This window comes from Lactuca sativa, chromosome 5 (genome assembly GCF_002870075.4).
Source record: "Lactuca sativa cultivar Salinas chromosome 5, Lsat_Salinas_v11, whole genome shotgun sequence".
Classification (NCBI taxonomy): Eukaryota; Viridiplantae; Streptophyta; class Magnoliopsida; order Asterales; family Asteraceae; genus Lactuca; species Lactuca sativa.
In genome coordinates, this window is record NC_056627.2 from 70,631,155 (window position 1) to 70,645,518 (window position 14,364).

At 37.5% G+C, this 14,364-nt stretch overlaps 1 non-coding gene across 1 annotated transcript; it reads left to right on the plus strand.

Moving 5' to 3' along the window:
- The first annotated feature begins 6,244 nt into the window (after nt 1–6,244).
- Nucleotides 6,245–6,351, plus strand: LOC111898412 (small nucleolar RNA R71). The gene has a single exon (XR_002852565.1). It is a non-coding gene; the product is annotated as a small nucleolar RNA R71 (small nucleolar RNA).
- Nucleotides 6,352–14,364: the final 8,013 nt, after the last annotated feature.

The following is a 14,364-nucleotide window of genomic DNA, read 5'->3' on the forward strand; positions in this document are numbered from 1 at the left end:
AAAGCTTAGTGAGATATCCCCAATATACCAACCACAAATAAGCCCATCCAGGCCACGACCTTCCGGTCCAAATCGTATTGCCTTCCGGCCCATAACATTTTGCCTTCCGGCCCATAACGTATTGCCTTCCGGCCCATAACATAAAAAGCTTACATAACATAACAGAACATAGAACAGCCATGCATATCGGGTCAAACTCCAGTCTAAACAACCGTGTGCACATAACACATAATCATATAACAATTCACAGTCAGCACATCGATCAAACAGATCACATAACATATGATCACCTTAACCAGGATACCGACCTAGCCGATCACTAGCATAACATCACCCTACAACTCAGCCAACATACTATTTACGCACATATGCCTTTCCAGGCCATGACCTTCCGGCCCACATCATAATGCCTTCCGGCCCATAACATATAATGCCTTCCGGCCCATAACATAATGCCTTCTGGCCCATATCCCGCAATATCATAACAAAAGACAACTACCCGGATTTCCATCCGATAAAGGGTCGGCCTTGGTGCCTTAAACCCCGTTAATATAATGAGGATAACTCACCTCGAAACTGCCGACTGAACAGATAACCCAAGCTACTCCGATCACTGATACGATCTCCACCACTGGACAACCACCAATGCACTGAACTCAAAACAATAATCAACAATTATCAAAAATGCCCCTGGAAACCACAGGCCAACCCTTGGTCAAAGACAAGGTCAAAGTCAACCCCTGACTGACTCTACTCGCCGAGTCAACCCGATGACTCGCCGAGTCCCCATACTCAGAGCTTCCCTCAATCCGCGACCTAACTCGCCGAGTCACCCCGAGACTCGTCGAGTTCAACAACTCTGAGTCCACTCGCACACAACTCACCGAGCCATCCCTCGACTCCGTGATTCTCGACTCGACCAGAAAAATATTGGGACTCTTCAACAAGACTCGCCGAGCCCAAGAACAGACTCGCCGAGTCTAAGGCTATCTTCAACCTACTCGCCGAGTTGTTCATACAACTCGCCGAGTTCCAGGCCATCTTCATCCAACTCGCCGAGTTGTTCTTCCAACTCGTCGAGTTCCAGCTCATCTTCAAGCAACTCGTCGAGTACACCCATGTGACTCACCGAGTACCACCGGTCTGAATCCATTCAGAAGCATTCCAGGCCATGCAATTGCTCCAAAACATAGATCTAGCCTCCTACAACTCATCCATCACGTAAAGTGGCAAACTTTACGTGAATCCAAAGAGATCTATGCATTTTGCACATTAGGACTAAGGTTTGGGACATGATAGCTTCATCCAACACTCAACACAGGGACTTTCATGCATTCCAACTCTTCTCTATTCTAGATCTGAGGTAGCAACCTCAGATCTAACCTCTAAACTCCAACACATCCAAATATCTAATCTCTAATACCCCCAAAATGATGCATCAAGGAAATGGCAGCTCAAAGACGAGATATTACCTCAAATGAACGCCCCAACTGCAATGAAACTTGAGTCCAAGCAAAGCCCCTTGCTCCAAGCCTCTCCTTCTCTAAAATCTCTTCAATAGCCACCTCTCCAAGCTCTAATTTGCTCAACAATGGTACTTCTCCATGATTTTAGGGTTTCTGGGACTCAAGGGGTGATAAAGAGGCTGGGAGGAAAACATAAGGTTCTTTATATAGGGCTCAACCCCGAGAATTAGGGTTTTCTCCACTCAGCGCCTACTCGCCGAGTCCACCTCATTGACTCGCCGAGTCAGCTACTTAACATGCGACCAAGTCGCAACTCTACTCGCCGAGTCCATCCATGGACTCGCCGAGTCACTCTTTCCCAATTTACTCTTTTAGCCCTTCCACTCTACTCTTGATATTTCGGGATGTTACAATGAATACCACAACCTGTATCAAGAACCTAAGAAGTAGAATGTGATGAGTTATTAGACATTATGGTGTAAATACTTGCATGGGTAGGTTTGACCTTCCCATCTTTAACATCTTGCATGTACTTGGGGCAGTTTGGTTTCAGGTGCCCCTTTTCCTGACAATAAAAGCATTGAGCTTCCTTAGGGTTGGAAGAAGGCGTGATGGAACCACCTTTGGTTCCACTTGAAGAGGAGCCATCAAGAGACTTTCCGTTGGTACCCTTCAAAGGGGTCTTCCTCTTCTTCCCACTACCTTTCCCGATTACCAGAACAGGGGCGGCAGTAGGAGTAGGAGTAGTAACAACCGATTTTCCCTTAAGACCAGTTTTAGCGGTCTTTAAAAGCCCTTGATGTTTGTTGAGTGAGACCTATTCCTTGTTCATGTGATATATCATTCAGAATCGATCATAACAAGCAGGTAAGGAGTGCAGTATGATATCAATAGCCAACTCCATAGGGAAGTTCACATTCAGCTTCAGTAAACGGTCCACATCCCTTTTCATTTTCTGCATGTGGCTCATGATGGGTTCACCATCCTTCATTCGGGTTGTTATCATGGAAGAGATTTCATACCTCTCTTGACGAGCTATCTGATGTAGCGGTCCATCAGGTCCATGTGCATCTCCAAAGGGTAAAAGTCCTCACAAGACTTTTGGAGTTCAGCTTTCATTATGGCCAACATGATACATGCCACCTTGGTAGCATCTTTCTCATGTGCCCTAAAGTCGGCGATCTCCTCTGGTGTAGAAGTAGACTCATAAATTTCCTTCAGCTCCTTGTCGAGGACATATTCCTTATCCTCGTAATGTGTGACCATCTTGATGTTCCTGATCCAATCATTAAAGTTTGAACCATCAAAGATGACTCTCCTACAAAGGTTCATGAGAGAGAAGGAGCCGGTAAGGATTGAGCCAGAAGCAGCGTTGTTGGAAGACATCTAAAAAGAAGAAAGACAAGTTTAGATTAGATATAGAATCCTTAATAAGACACCCAAATGTAATATTAAGGCTAGGACCTAACATAATACTTTATAACTTGGAAGAGGGATGTCGTAATCCAAGCTATAAAATATTTGAAGGTAGGTGAATGACTATTCACCAATTTCCACCATGAAAAACGAAATGAATTATTAGGTTTTAATTAGATTGAAACTTCTAGATTCTTTTGAGATTCATTGAACTTTTCAATGGCATGTTTAAATCTCGATTGTGCCCTCTCAAGTTTGTGACTGGGATGTTGAGGATCACAAACAAGGTTTGAATAACCATGCAAATTTACTTGGTACCCTTAATGTTTATAACCTAATCAACATGTAGGCTACCCACACGCGCTCCACCGATCTATGATAAATATTAAGTCACCCTTTGCCACTCTTACTAGTCCATGTTAGTGTGTCGGTTACCCACACACGCTCCACCAACGACTTAGTAAGGTACAAAGTGTAATTTCATGGGTTAACACCAATTTCACATTTTTCTAAAGTAACAATGATTGGGAATTTATAAAAGGTTTAGTTACTTTATGTTTTTCATTATATTTATAATGAGGATTATAGTCCTTGTCCTACCCGTTCGGCTAACGACCCTCCACCAGTCAAGGAAGCGGTGGGTGAGAGTGGACACCTTTTAAGCTGCCATTTTATAGGCAACAACCTTATACCCCCCTTATAGACCTGCTTCGTTAATGAGGCCTACTAACGGTAAGACTGTCTTGCTCTTATATATATATATATATATATATATATATATATATATATATATATATATATATATATATATATATATATATATATATATTGTTAACTTATAATATGAAAAAGTATTAGGGTTGAATTTTAACTTTTATAACTCTAGGGTATGGAATTAAAGTTTTCTAAAGTGACTTTACAAATTCCAAAACTTGAGGGCAAGTTTTGAAACAATTCAAAAACTTTCATAATCATAACTTATGAGTTTAATGGTTTATTAAAATGAAGACTCTTCATTTTATGTAACCTATGATTCTTTAATGACTTTTAAAGAAGTGACTTTTGGTAATCCATAACTTAAGGACAAATTATGGACTCCATCAATGACATTTAGATCAAGAATTCCACTAACAAACAATTTGCAAATAATTCCCATGATCTACTAAAACTCATAAGTATGAACATTCATATCAACAATTTCAAGAATCATATAAAAACATATAAAAACTTGAAATTTTGATAATAACCATTGAAAATGGATTAGCATAGTCATTACACCATCAAAAATAGGTTTTATAAGACCAAAACAGTTTAGGGTAATGTTTCTAGTCCATTTCCAGCAGCAAAACTCAAAATTCTGCACACAGGGACACCTACTCGTCGAGTGCAAGAACCTACTCGACGAGTAGGATGCATTTTTCCATGGACACATCGAGTTCCCCTATGGACTCGGCGAGTTCACTATCCAAATTGCAGAATTCTTGACTTTTTCAAGCAGTTTGCATCAAATACAAAGAAAACAAGCCTAGCCTCTGATACCACTAATGAGTTTTGAGCATTCTAACACTCCTATGGTGTACATGCAACCTTAAAAACCTTTGATCTATGTTTTCTCTAATATTCATGAAAATAAGAATTTTCCAAGGTTTACATCCTAACTAGCATGACATGGGGTACATGTAATATAAAACTAGTAGAATGACATACCTTTGTAGTTGCTTGGATTCCTTAAGACTTTGTGAGCCTAGAACCTCAAGTGTGATGCCTCAAATTTCTCACACAACACCACAACTCTTGGAATAACTTGAGAGAAGAATACTTTGATTACAAAATCAGCTAGCCCTCCTTGTCTTGCATTAGTGTCCGATTTTGCTAGCTATGGAGCTCTTTATATAGTGTGCCACATGTAGGGTTACACCATGTAAACACTAATGGCTTTTCATTTCCCCCATCATCCATGGGTTATAACCTCCATGGAGCACCCAATGGGTCATAGCCCAATCTAGTGAATCATGAACCATAAGCCCACTATATAACAATGAATGATTTACAAATCAGTCCCCATATATTTAATTAGTCTCTTTTATATCACAAAATTAATTTCAAATTAATTATTGATCAATACTAATTAAATAATATGATTTCATATTAATATATTAGAACTTATAATATATTAACAAATCGTAAGTGTCTTTTTTCTCATTTTGTATATCCAACAGTTGAGATGTCGATGCAACCCAAATGGACCATGCCAAGTCGGATCAAGTACATACTAAATATAGTTATGGGCTTAGACACCTTATCCAACATTAAGTTGATATGGAGTGAAGATCTGAAAGGATTTAAGAGTTGATTCATGATAGGAATCATTCGGTTTGTTGTCTGACCATGACTAGCATTCCAATTGTTTATATTTGTGTGTTTACTTTTGGAATTCAGATGTTAAAACCTGCTACTTTCATTTGGAGTAGATGAAACTTGATTTTATGTGTTGATTTCAATGATTTTGGACTTTATTAGTTTGGTTATTAATTATGTCTGATTAATCATCACCTATCATGTTAAAGTTATGATTTTTATTGCCTATTGCTAATTTATGTGTAGTTAAGAGGAACAATCTAATTACATTAACTTGAATCTTAATTAGTTTATGATTATTAAACTGTTAGGATTAGAGATTGATCAAATCCTAGGGTTAGGTAATGTTAATTTGTGACTTTAGTTGTGTTAGAGAGCTTAGATATCTATGTAATGCTTTGAATGACTGTCATTAACATTAATGAGAAATCACTAGATCATATCATTCATAATCTGAATATATTAAATTAATTATGTGTTCACTAATTACATAATCATTGTGTTAGTTGTTTATTAATTATTTATACGAGGAAATCGATCAAGATAACTAGTCACGTTACAATTCGGTAACCATCTAATAGATCCATTGCACTATTAACAAAGTTAACTATGATTTTGATATGTAATCTAGCTTGAACCAGAGTACCTTTTGATACCCATTTTCATCCAAATCACAATCATTTGTAAGATGTGCTCCGCTAAAATTTGGGCACCTAACTTGTAATGCGTGAATGGATTGTCTCATCATTGTGATTCTTCTATCTACGGTGTTGAGTTTTGCAATTATTGAAGCAATACCATATTGACCTTCATCTACATTAGATCTTCCTCTAGTAATATCCTCCCTTGGGTTGTGGTATTCTCTTTAATGCTTTTTAAACTCATCAATAAGACCCTTGTTAGTAGCCGGAGCTTTCTTCATCATTGGTCCTTGGGAATCTAATAGTTGTCTGGTGCTCACATTGATTCCATCATAAAAAATAGATATTTCTTAATGCACGTTCAAGTCATGTTGAGGGGAATTTCATAACATTCCCTTGTATCGCTCACATGCTTCGTATAATGACTCCCCATCGAATTGTTGAAAATTCTATATATTTTTCTTTAATTTGGAAATATTTGAAGGTGGACTAAACTATTGAATAAACTCATTTCTTAGTTTTTCCCATGTCGTGATAGCTCTTGGTGGAAGTAATTTCAACCAATCTTTTGCTTCTCCTTTAAACATAACTGGAAGCATCCTTAACAACACTACCTCGCGTGTAACATTTGGTACATTGAATTAATTTGTAATTTTCAATACCTCGTGATCCATCCCAGATCATGGTATGTCCTTAAGCATATTAAATGTGTGTCCCTTAAGCTCAAAATCTGTTGCGGCTGGAATTGCGGTTGATACAAGACCCGAACCGTTATCATCTATCTTTCACCGATTGTACTCCTCCATCGTCATGGTAGTTATGTATGTCATTGTGTTGTCGGGTTTGCTTTTGTTTTCATTCCCTGGTTAAGAACTACCAAAACAAAATAAGTTAAAATGTGTAAAACGAACAAAAACGAATTAAACTAAAAACTGAAATCGCCAGTTCCCACGTCATGGCAAGTAGATTGCCACGTCGAGGAACCTGATGAAATAGAAAACTAAATAACGCAAAAAAAATAACTTTTTGCATATTTTACCCAACAAAAGGGTCGATTAACTAAAATTAATTAAATTCTAACTAAAATAATTTGTTCTCCGGCAACGGATCCAAAAAGTTGATGTGTTTTATATATATCCACTTAAAAGCTTTAAATTTATATTTCAATTATTCAACTCGTCTAAAACACAATAGACAATGTACCTAGTCGCGTAGTAGTAAAGTAGAGTAAGTAAGGGGTCGATTACACAGAACGAAATTCTATATTAAAAAATAATTCTACTAATTAAACTAAAAGAAATAATGAAATAACGATTTTATGATTTTATCTAATTTTGCAAGTTCAAATTAACTTAAATTAATTACTAAAAACTTTAAAACTAAAGCAAACAACTAAATACAGATTTTATTCAAGAGATGAAGATACTCCGTGTAGCTTTGAATCACACTTTTTCCTATGTTTAATTTCAAACAATGGATTAGTTTTGTTGGATAACAAATTAAAGGTCACTAGACTTCATGATCAGACTAACTAGTATATGTCAGTTTATGAACTTTAATCACAATGATCATGCAAATTAAGAACACCAAATTGATTTTTAAGATATATTTAGACTATGAATGATTAGATCTAAATATTATTTATCTGTGATCAAGACAAGTAATAAAACATATATTATGATCAAATAATGTTGTCTAACACAATCAAGCAACTAACTTTACTACCTACCTAGGATATGATTAATCTCTAGCTCTAGCAATTTAATGATCATAAACAACTAGGTAAAACAAGTTCATGCAATCAATTGCCATATAATTACACAAAACTTGAAGTCATGACAATAAAGATATAAACTTTAACATGCTAGGATGATCTACCAAACACAAGTAAAACCAACATCATTAATCCATAAAAGTAGAAATCAACACATAGTATTAGGGTTCATCTAATCTAAACGAAACTAAAGGGTTATTCGCCCATCATTACAAAAGAAAAACACATAATCACTTAGCAAACTAGACTAGATATTATAAAATCTAGGCAAACCGAATGCTTAATGATGATTCTTTGCTTTAATCTCTTTAAAACATGTTCTTCAATCGTATTCCGCCCTCCAAGGGTTCTTAGAAGGGTTATTGCCACCTTTGAATCGCAACTCTCTTCTGTTTCTCTCTGGATTTCGACCTAAAATTCTTAATTTATACTTTCCATCTTACAGCTTCCACGACGTGGCACAATGCTCGCCATGTTGTAGGAATCACTTATGATCTGTATGCGCTAAGTTTTCCATGCAGATCCGGAGAAGCTTCTAGGCTGGACATGTGGCCACGTCGTGAAATATAAGCGACCACGGCTTGGGATGATCTTTTAGCCTGTGTTCTTTTCCTCTTTCTCCTTGATCGCGTGCACTAACTTCTAATTTTCCAGCTTTCTTCAGTTTTAGTCATTTTCCTTGAGAGTGTCATTTTTAGCTACAAAATAGAATTTATATGTTATAAGTACCCAATATCTTAGTATTTAACCAAAATATAGCTCAAATGTATTGGAATAACACATAAATATATGTACACATATGGTAATAACACATAACCTTAAATGTTTTCAACATATACAAAGTTTTTCTTTATCAAACTATTATAGATCAAATATTAACAATGTATGTGTTTAATAAATACATACCCTTTGAATCAAATTTTGCATTCTTTGGCCCAATACAACACACCAAGATAATCATCCTTAGACTGGATGGTGTAATCATAACTCACCACTTATTTCTTCTCTGTGACGTCAACTTTCCATTCCCTAACATTTCACTCACTAAAATCTAGGACATGATCATCTTTCACTCCCTCTTGTTTTTTTTGAAAATATATTTTATACCAATATTATACTCTATTTGTAAGGAACTAAAAACCATAAATTTTAATATATATCTATTATAAAATTTTAATATATATATATATATATATATATATATATATATATATATATATATATATATATATTAAAAATTAAAAAAAAAAAGAAAATACATAAAATAGAGTCCGCCGATCGAAAGAAAAGAGAGATAACAAGGCAATAAGATTTCACCCAAAAATCTTTTACCTTATCCTACACCCCAGGGTGTGGTTTTCCTGGGTGTAGTTTGGGAACCGCTCCTCCACTACTCACCCACACTATTTAGCCTTCCCTATGAATTTAATTGCTACATGTAACTTAAGTTGCATATATTTATATATTTTACAAAAAAAATAAAAAAAAGATCCTTGCTTTCTCGAAGGGATAACAATATTAACACGGAAATTAATTTTTAACAAAAACTTAATTTTTTTTAAAACACTCTAATTCAATTACAAAAAGTAGTTTAATATAAGTAAACAAAAAATCAAAACCCTTCTTTGTTGGCATACCGCTTGTGACTTTGAGCTCCCTAACGTCACTCCCATGAGTATAGTGTAACACCATTGTTTCAGGTATGTTCATATTTAGCTTGATTCTTTAAAAGTTTTGCAAAGTTGGTCTGTACGAGATAGGTACGTCAGGGGTAGGTTATTAAAAATGATCGCATGTTTCCTCTCGTACGCTGAGCGTACTCATGCATAGGGAAAACACTAAATTTTAGGGTTTAGACCGTATTTAAAGGACTTTATGGCCTTAAACCTTTCCTTACCTTGAGCCTCCATCTCTTTTAGCCCTCATTTCGAAACCCTAATTATTATGTGCAAGTTTTGAAGCTTTTTAGTGATATTTTGGTGTTCTTGGTGTTGAATGAAAACCTTTGAATGTGTAGTATTGCTCTCAAGTTTTTGGATCCAGATTCTTCTCATCCTTGTGCACATTCAGGAGGTATAAAGTTCAAATCTTGATTCTTGCCTTGCTAAATCTTGTAAGGTTGCAAGTTATGACCTTTTTGTCCCAAAAATCTTGGTCTCTTGAGTATTGTCTAATATAGACCATTTGAGCTCCCATTTCAAGAACTTTAGAGTGTTTAGTGTCATAAAAATTCAAACTTTGTTCTTAGTATTCATCGATGAAAGAGTTATGGATTATTAAATGGTTGTGTGAGTTAGGGTTTTGGTTTTGGGCTCCTTGTAGCAATACAATAGCATAAAGGTTGCAACTTTATGATTTTAGACATTTATTAGGGTTACATAAATAGCTTGGACGTTGAATCTTAAAGCTTTAAGACATTAAAAGAGAGTTTGGAATTTAGGGGATTACGTGGGGCGTACTCCTAAGTACGCTGAGCGTAATGGGCTGTGACCCCGTAACCCTTTCGAGATCAAACTGTATGTTGGACATAGTAATAGGTACGTCGGGCGTACTCTCAGAAAACCTTTTGGGCTATTTTTGGGCCTTGGGCCATTATGGGTTGTGGGCCTTGTCTAGTTAGGACATGTATGGGAAGGGCAAAATGGTCTTTTACCCTTAGTAAGTTAATTGATGAACTGGAATTCCGTTTATGGTGTTAAAATATCAATTATTAATTATAATTGATTTTGGGTTATGATCAGTGTGAGGAGCCGTAGTAGTAGCAGCTCGAGTGTGTGTTTCAAATTATTTTAGTTGAGGTGAGTCTTCTCACCACCCTTAGTGGGTCGAAGGCCCCAATGTTGGACCACTAATTTATATGTGTAGGATATGTGTGTTCATGTGATTATTACTAATATAATTGTATGAATTATGCATGGAGTAAATATAGGCTCGGAGTCATTATAGACTCGGGGTTGATATGGACCCGACACAACTACTTGTTGTTATATGGGGTTGATACGGACCCGACACAGCCACATGCTGTTATATTTATGTATTTGTTGTGTGTGTTATTTTGAGGAACCTTACTATAATTTTTGCTTACGGTTTAAGTTTATGTTTCAGGTACTTCTAGATATAAGGGAAGTTCCCGACCTAATCGTAGCATATCCACTAGTGTTCAATATTTTAATGATTTTTGGGATTGTACTGTGATAACTTTTTTTACATTGGCATACTTTTATTGGGTTGATATGGATATTTGATTATTTTTATTGACTTAAAAATGAAATTTTACTTATAAATTCCGGGACGTTTCAAGTTGGCATCAAAGCCTTGGTTTGAGGGATTTGGGCACACTTTCGGGCGTGTCAGAAATCAAACTGAGGAATTGATAATCTTTTCAAAAGAAAAACGTAATTTTTTAATATATTTTCACCAAGTAAAAAGGGGTGCGATGTGTGTAATCAGTCGAGCTCAAGTAAGTAATTCCCAAAATACACATTCACATGTGTTATGATTAGTATGCCTGATATATGAATTGCTAGCTAGAATTAGGCTAAGGATACCTTCAGGAATCATATGACATAATTTCCTAATTTGTGTGATGCCTTATAGCCTAAAGAATTTGGATGATATGTATTACTTGGAATTGATATCGACTCAGTTAATTGCTAAGTGTATGCTTTAAAAATTGTACAAGATTAGGATCATATAGCCCTAGAATTATCGATTTAGCCTTATTTCATGTTCCCTGTTTGGTTGTGGACGTAGGGTGGAATCATTATTTAATAGGCTATATGATCCCATTTTGTGTATAACTTGCATGGATATGGCAACCGACAGTGTTGATTGAGACTCTTTATATTGTAGAGACGGTCAAATTGAGAATTCCTAAGAGATCCTAGGTAATTCCATAATAGATTTCGTATGTAGTTTAGCATAGGATTGGTATATGGATTTAGTGTGGTGACTTAGAAGATTCCATATGGTTCTTGAGGAGGGTACAGATAGGTGTGGAAGGTAGTACTAGGCCCATACTACTGGAAGCACAAGATCTTTACTCGAGACAAGGACGAACTTGGAGATTCTAAGGAGACCTGTATAGTGAGAGTTCCCTCGAGTTTTATGTTGAATGTTTATATGTTTATATTTTCTATTTGAGTATGGTGGTGATCACTCAAGGATGAAGTTTTGGCTTTGGTTCTGGTTCTGGTTCTGGCTCGGGCATAAAACCAATTGATGAGAGGCTACGTGAGTTCATTATGGACAAGGTCACTTGTGGTATCTTGGATGATACTCCTATTATGTTTGGTAAAATCAAGGATGGGATTACGGAGTTTTTAGAGGAGTGGCTCGGGGATTTTCGAGACGAGATTGTTGCAGTTCAGTTAGGAGCACGAACACCCTCATTTCAGGAGTTTATGGCTTGTGGAGCTCCATATTTCTTCGGGGCTAAGGACCCTATCACTAGCCAACATTGGATTGGTTACATGGAGAATGCTCAACGGATGAGTTTTTGCCTCAAGGGGAGCAAAGTTAGGGTTTGCTTCCTGCCTACTGAGAGACTGAGCATGTGACTGGTGAGATGAGGTCAATCGAGCATTGGGACCTATGATATCGGCGACCATGACGTAGGGAGAGTTTTTTAGGAGATTCTAGGAGGAGTTTGCACCAATGTTCAAGGTGTAGCAGCTGGTAAGGGACTTTTAGGACCTTTTCCAGACTACTAAGACTATGGAAGAGATCACCACCAAGTTCTTTGAGAGGGCTCTTTTGGTTCTGCAGTACGTTGCGAATGAGGAGATGGAGAAGATGAGATATCATGACATGTTGAGGGATGAATTCAGGGAGTTTGTGAGCTTTTCAGGGTGCAAGATCCTGAATGATATGATTGAGAGGACCCGTGAGAAGGAGATTGAGCTAGAGCTTCGGACGAAGCACAAGTCGGAGTAGGTACAAGCAGTTGTGGGTCAGGCTAAGAGGCCCAAGACTTCTTATTCATATTCTAGGGGCCAATAGGGTCAGAATCGTTTTTGTAAGTGCCAAAATCAACACAGTAGGGCATGTCGATCAGTGGGATCGGGTTTTTATAGATGTGTTCAGATTGGTCATATGAATGGGGATTTTCCCAGGAGTGCATTAATTTGTTTTTACTGCAACCAGACAGGCCATAAAAATTTGATTGTCCAAGGTTGTCAGTAGGGGCAGTGACGACGCCTGCACCAGCTACCTTAAGGATTACCGATGGCCACCAGGGCAAGACGGAGACACCTATAGTGAAGAGCAGTTCATTTCAGTTGTCTACCAATGAGGCTCGAGCAACACCAGATGTGATTATTGGTATGTAATCCTATTATATCTTTTATTGCTTTGCTTATTTATGCTTATATTGTATCTGATCATGTATAGTGATTTTCTTAGTCAATGGTATGACTGCTCATGTTCTATTTGATTCGGGTGCTACCCAATCCTAAATATCTCTTGCGATTAGCATGAAGTTTAGTGATGCTCCTGGGACTCTAGATTAATCGTTGGAGGTTGAGATTGTTGATGATCATTATGTTAGTGCTTCGATGGTTCATCGGGACTGTGAGTTCCGACTAGTGAGAGTTTGAACTCTAAGTGGGGGAGAACTGGTCATTCCTGGTGAGGGAGCATTGCATGGGTCGACTCTCTATTCAGCTATGAGGGTCATGAGATATCTGCAGCATGGTTTTTCTGGTTCTTGGCTTATGTGGCAGATAATCGGGTTGGGGGCACGACGGCATTGAGTGCATTGCCCATTATTTAGGATTTCTCCGATGTGTTTCTCGAGGGTTTTCCAGGAGTGCCTCCTGAGAGGCAGGTTGAGTTCCATATTGATTTAGTCCTTAGTGATAGCCAAGGCACCATATTGTTTGATGCCTCTAGAGGTGCAGGAGTTGTCTACGTAGCTCCAGGAGCTGCTAGACAAGGGGTTTATTCGACTGAGTAGTTCGTCGTGTGGAGCATTGATCCTCTTTGTGAAAAAGAAGGACGGTTCACACAGGATGTGTATTGAATATCGAGAGTTAAATAATCCAACGGTAAAGAACCGTTACCCACTTCACGAGGATTAATAACTTATTTGATCACCTGTATGGTGTGTCTTGGTTTTCCAATATTGATTTGCGATCAGGTTACCATTAGTCGAGGGTTAGGGATGATGATGTACAGAAGACGTCTTACAAGACTCATTATTGTCATTACGAGTTCATGGTGATGTCATTTGGGCTCACCAATACACCAATAGAATTCATGTATATCATGAAGCGGGTTTGCAGAACAATGTTGGGTCGGTTGGTGATAATGTTTATAGATGATATTTTGGTCAACTCCAAGAACAGGGAGCAGCTTGAGGAAGATTTGCGAGAGGTATTGGAGACCCTAAGGAGAGATATGTTTTATGCCAAATTCTCCAAATGTGAGTTTTGGTTGTGCGAGGAGCAATGCTTAGGGCACATCGTTAACCAGAATGGTATATTGGTCGATCTGGCCAAGATCAAGGCAGTGATACGGTGGGAGGTTCTGAAAACCCCATTTGATATTCGGAGCTTTCTAGGTCTCGCGAGGTATTATCGAAGATTTATACAAGATTTCTCTAGGATTTCATTGCCATTGACCCACTTGACAAAGAATAATATTACTTTTCGGTGGGGGCTTGATCAACAATTGGCTTTTAAGACGCTGAGGCAGAGATTATGCGAGG